Below are 6,161 nucleotides of genomic sequence, written 5' to 3'. Positions count from 1 at the left end.
TTCATGTGTTGAGTTACATTCCCTGAATGCTGTCAGATTGTATTTAATCAGTTTGCAGTGAAAGCTCTCTCAAACACTGTCATACCTTGTAAGTGCGATTTGATAGCTTTGAGCAGACTGAACAGTATCTAACACAAAGAGAAATTCTGGACAATCAGTGAAACCACGTGCAGGAATCATTTTATGACGTGCATGTCATGTATGAACAAAAATACATAGGATTAGTTTTCATTTATTTTCATTCCAAACCATCTCAAACACTTTCCTTTCTGTCAACATTTTTCATAGGGGACATTTCATACATTTTGTGTATAGGGTAATTTTTTCAATTTGTTTACAGTCACATACTTTTACAAGCTGAAGCCCTGATCCTGCAAACTTTTAAGCATATGCTTAATTTTACCTGCTGGCACAATCTCTTCTGTATTGGATTACTGCTTAAAAGTGTTTGTAAGATTAGGGCCTTAACTGGCTTTCAGGCAAACTTTTTACCCTCCACCAGATACTTCAAGCAGCCCTTTTATTGAGCAAACTATGCCTGCAAGACTACAAGGGAAACCCAAAATAAAAACAGAAATGTCTGCACATTTCTCTAAGAAGGCTAACTTCTTCCATTTCAGTTTTAAGTGGAAGAGAGAAGGAAGAAGAAAAGTCATAGCAACACCTGTTACACTGCCTGTTAAACCCATCAACAGGGTAAAATGTGGTACGAACATAGCCATCAGCAGAGTTAACAGGAGAAGGGAGCATCTTACACCCAGAGCAAATGGTGGAGATCTGTAACTGGGATGGTTGCCTCTAGAAACACAAGTATACGCAATTTCTGTGGCTGCAAAAAATGGCGGTGGGTAAGAAAGAAGCGCCTTGGTTAAGAGGCACAAATTCACTAGGGTTTGCAGAAATGATGGCAGGTTGTCAGTAGTCACTTCCTTTGTCTCTTCACCCCAGGTCAAGAACGCAGTCAGTGCAAAGGCTGATTTCAAGACACAAGAGAAAAAGTGAGTCCAGTTCAGCATACATCTAAATTCCCCTGGGTTTTTCATGTTACCTTCAAGTGCGGGAAGAAATATTTGCGAAGTATAACTAAAAATGATCACACCCACAGAGACCAAGAAGTCCTCAAACTCAGTGGAGAGTCTGAATTTTGCCCAGGACCACTGATGTGTTTTTGTCAGATAGTAAGTCATCACCACAAGGATGATAATGAAATGGACCAAGGAGCAAAGCTGGCTGAGTTTGGAAACAATGTTGAGAGTCTTGATAAATACACAGGGTAGCAGTGTAACAAATGCAATTACAGACCAAGTTTTCTCAGTTACTGGTACTTATGGGAAACTATGTGACAGCAAGTTCCCACTAACAACCAGATACAAAATACATGTCATGATCAGTTCCATCATTTGCGTCACATTGACAACTATACCACCTAGCTTGGGAAACAGCTTTTTGCAGCAGGCATTAGCAATGTCTTCATATGTGTCTCTCACTCCTTTGAGCTGCCTGTCTTCATTTTCTTCATACAGGCAAGCGATTAGGATTTTGCCTGTATAACAGCATAACGCTGCAGCCAAGATAATAAGAAACAGGCCACTGTATCCACTGTGGAGAAAAGCATATGGCAGTCCTAGAACAAAAATTCCCTAAAGAGGAAAAAGAGAAAGAAAAGATAGCACAAAATCCTTGAGGCAAAATGTTTACTAGAAGCCACATTCCCAAACCTGCCCTCCATTGAGCATTACTTCCACCTAACTGCATGGTGGAAGCACTGTTACATTTAGCTGTCTAAGTGAATAACAATCATGAGAAATGTGTTTATTTATGATAAATGAAGTTATCAGCAAGAATAACTGCTTCTACTGACACACAGGTAATGATAAGCTAAGAAAGACAGAATGTGAGCAAATAATAGAGTCAGGTTCCTAGTTAATATTTAACGCTGATGGGATTAGAAGCACATTTTAGAAGGCTCATAGGTAGTTATTCAGTCAACATGCATATTAATGAAACAGATTCAATAACAATAAAATTAAGCAGCTGTAGCATCATCTCTTTAAGTTTCTTTCAAACTAAAAATAACACTGTAGGTAGATCCAATAATGACAATTCTCTTCAATCTAAAAATTGTGGAGGGTCACTGTTAACAGATGTCTGGAAAGAAAATGGCATTAGAGTGGCATCAGAGTTTGACTGTGTTTCTTCTGTGGCTTCTGTATAGCTCATGCAGCTTTTGCTCCTGTTAAGTCCATTGTTAAAGCAATTGTTCTCACAGTTGAGATTCTAGAATGCATGAAACTATTAGGTGTTTAAAAATATACATGAAATATATAGACATACTTTTCTCTAAACAGTTTCCGAAAAGAACAAAATTATATTTGTTTTATCCAGTAAAAAACAACATTTTAGTTTCACAGAACACTGTGCATATTCCTTTCTCTTTTTTTCTCTTTCCTCTTTCTATATTTAAGGACAAATGATACTTTTGTTGTGGTTTAATTTCCATCAGCACAAAACCAACAAAACTCTTGAATGATAGTCATTCATAAAAATTCATGGAAAAGAAGCTTCAGTGACATTTCTCTTTTTATGTTACAAAGTTCAAATTAAACAATACACATTAGACAGACTCTGGTCGGGAGCTTTTTGTTCTTGACAACTGAGGAAAAATAGGGAGGAAACAATATACAGTTAACTAGCTTTACAGAAGTTTTTACTCTGTTATTTCTTATGGCATTGATGGCATGAGGAAATATGAGTATTCCTGCACTCTATTTGCTATTCTGTCCTAACAGGATTTGATTTGGATCAATCCCATCTTAACTCTATTTCTGACCAAACCTTAGCAACCCCATTTTGCTCTGCAAAACATGTGAATCCCCAGCAGATTTAGGCCTGCTCAGAGAAGGCAGTCAGCTCCACTGTGTTATTCCTGTGACCCTGTTTTGTGCCACTTGGTGACTCAAAACCAATAAGATCTTCCCAGAGTGCTAAATTCCACTGAGGGATTACCCAAGGAAGAGGAACATGACACATTTTCAAATGAAGTCCTTGCTATTGCACACTAAACATCAGTGCTTTTCCTAACATTGCCCAATTAAAAGCCAGGTATCTAGTCTAAACTGCTAGTGAAGGCTCCCTTCACAGTAACTGGAAATAACCTTGGGAGAGCAGCTCATCTCACCTAGTATGAAATGGCTGAAGTTTGTTGAGATAAATCCCGTCCTATGGACTTACCTTTAGACAGAGGAGGAGTTCTGGGGTGTACAATTACTTTTTTTGTGACAGTGCTTATAGGCTCACAGCCTTAAGTTTTAGGGCCCATGAAAAATATCTTCTGTATTTTTCACGCCGGGCGTGAGCCCTCCACCCTCCTTGAGAGGAGCGACCTGCTCTTCCCCTCTCATTTCCTGAGTGGATAGTGCCACAGATAGATTTCAGGAGCCAAAGCAGAGGAGGTGTGTTTAAGGGCCTGAATCTTAGTTTCAGACTTATCCAGCTGCAATCCTGGACACGAGGCCATGCAGGGGCACATGCTTCAGTCATGCTTCTGTCTTTGGCATTTTCTATCAGCTGGCTTGGATTTTATACATAACATGCTAGCTTCTGGGAAACCCAGTCTGGAGCTCAGCTCTCCCGGAGATCATCAGGAAGGCAGGTGCCTCTCTCAGCTTCGAAGTGTCTGTATCTGGCATCCCACTGGGAAGTGATACAAGCACTCCAAGGCCAAGGGTTCTGAAGAGGGACAATTTTTCAAACACTAAATAATAATCAATGTGTGAAAGGTATTCTCCTTATCTTCCGGCCACAAAGTAAACATCCCTGTAAGGCAGATTGTGGGATGAGCATCAAACAGAAGAGGAAGATCAGAAGGCCTAATTAGAGCAGGAGTTCTCTCTAAATCAATGAGAAAATTAGAGTGCTCATCATATCTACCAGTGCCATTGGCTGTATTACCAGGCTTCAGTCTAGATACTGATATCTTCAGCATTTAGCTGAGTTAAAGCTGGAAGAATTGTGTTAAATAAATGTCTTAGCATTATCTCCTTTAAAAAGGTCTGTGCCTGTGTGCACTGTAACAGAAGTACATCAGTTATTATTACTGATGTAATAATCAAGTTATTGAATACACACCTTTTTGTTTTTTTTTTTAAATGACTTCATTTACAGCAGTGTTTCTGTATAAGCCACAGGTGCTATTTCATTTAGGAGCTGCAACATTCTGCTATGTGATTTGTGGTACTTCAGTCACCCAAATCTCCCTATTTCACATAGTCATGGCTTAACCCATTCTAATACAGACCTTGTGACCCAATTAGCTTAGCAATTCAATTAGCTTTTCTTTTGTGTATAAAATTTACCAAAGTGTTCAAAATTCTACTGTTTCTGTCATCTCACAATCTACTTTCTTAAAAAGACTCTATATCTGGCTGTATCCAGACCACAGGTAGCACATGCATAACAGCAGCTTTTGATATCATGCCATTTTTAATCATGACTTTCACTCAGTGGCTCAAGTTAGGCACTTGACTAAAGAACAAAATGTGTTTTCTTTCCTATGAAATCAATTCTTGGAGAACATTTACACAACAGATTGAGTTTAAAAGCATCATAAATAAACCAGGTTTATGAAAAAATCAGAGCCATCTTCCATATTTACATATGAACAATGATGTTTTCTTGGTTCCCGCAATTTGTGGCAAGCTTATCTCCTTTGTTCCATATTCATAGCATTATTATTTTGGCCCCTAACCTGCATTTGGGAGTTCAAACGGTGTCTGCTGACCTGAAGGGTGACTGTATAATTAAACTGCAGGTAAGTGTCAGCACAGGCCTTACCCACACAACAGCTTCTCCCCTGCTGAATTTAGTCCATTAATGTTGATATGACTAGTCTCATCCTAGACCAAAGCATAAGTCTTTCAGAGGCGTTATCACTTTTGACAGCCATTTACACTCCTTCCCATAGGTGTCTTGCTTAATTGTTAATTTAATCAGACCATAACATAACTCTAACCTCTAACATCTCCTTGCAGTTTGTTTATATCAAATAATTTTCATATAGTTCCTAATCAGACCACAGGATGATCGAGGGGTTTTTTTGCATTTTCTGAACTCAGACCTTATTAAACAAAACAGTTTTAGCATTATCAATTCTTTCTTAAAATTATTCATCAGTGATTGCCAACTTCAAATCACTCAGAGTGAGTTTAGAGATTATAACTGAAAGCTTAAACTGAACCTTTCTACAGAAGCCGTAGGTTTACCTTTCCCCTGATGTTTCTGACATCTTTTTCCCAGAGTTTGTGAACAATAGCTGGTGAGATTTGTGTAGGGGACTTACCGTTTCTTTTTCCTTCAGCTTTGAGTTAATAATGGAAAACAAACATTGTGAGCATAACTGGTTTTGCAGGTTGTTGATTCAGAGCATGGTTAGTAGACAGAAATGGGAGAACCCTGAACATGCCCACGTGGTATGCGGTGTATATGCAGCAAAATGACAGGGCTCTTGCTGCTTTGTCGGTGATGGTTTTTTCCATAAAGAGAAAAAAAAAAAATGGTTTCATGTAGCAGCTCATTGTCAGCTTTCTACAAAAGAGCCAAAAAAAGTTAGTGATGGCCATGAGAGCCAAAAGAACTCAAGATCATTTGTCAGACTTCCAAAGCCATCTCAGATTTAATCTTCTGTTCTTACCTCTCCAAAAGCAATGCTTTCTGCTAGGACCATTTCCTGCATGTCATCAAGTTTAAATAGCTTAGTTTCAGAGAAGCAAATATCTTTAGTAAGCACTTATTTTACTGTCAATGTCATACAGCAGCACAAACGGTGAGCCACGTTCCCTGATTTAAAGCTGCTCAGCAACCTGAGAACATTGCTTAGAGTAACTTATTTGTGGAAAATTCCTCCTCCATAAAGAAATGCTTGCATGGTGTAGCATTGCTGAAAATGACTTTTGTGCGCCTCTCATGAGGAGTGAGTGTAAAGAGAAGGTAGCTGGAACGTGTCAACACTTCACTGATTCTTTGCTACTGGGACAAGGACATAGGTAATGCCTACACTGCATATTTGGTCCAGCCAGGCCCCAGCGCTTCCTCTTAGTGAGTCTTCTGACGGTCTAATCTTGTGCCCAAATAATGACACAGCCAGCTTTAGTTGTGAGGCAGCA

General features: G+C 39.1%; 1 pseudogene; it reads right to left on the bottom strand.

The window, feature by feature from the left end:
- Positions 1 to 488: 488 nt before the first annotated feature.
- Positions 489 to 5,731, bottom strand: LOC106497885 (vesicular inhibitory amino acid transporter-like; annotated as a pseudogene).
- Positions 5,732 to 6,161: the final 430 nt, after the last annotated feature.

Source organism: Apteryx mantelli, chromosome 3, assembly GCF_036417845.1.
Source record: "Apteryx mantelli isolate bAptMan1 chromosome 3, bAptMan1.hap1, whole genome shotgun sequence".
NCBI classification, from domain to species: Eukaryota; Metazoa; Chordata; class Aves; order Apterygiformes; family Apterygidae; genus Apteryx; species Apteryx mantelli.
The sequence above is the reverse complement of the archived record's forward strand: the minus strand, read 5'-3'. Positions and strand labels throughout refer to the sequence as shown.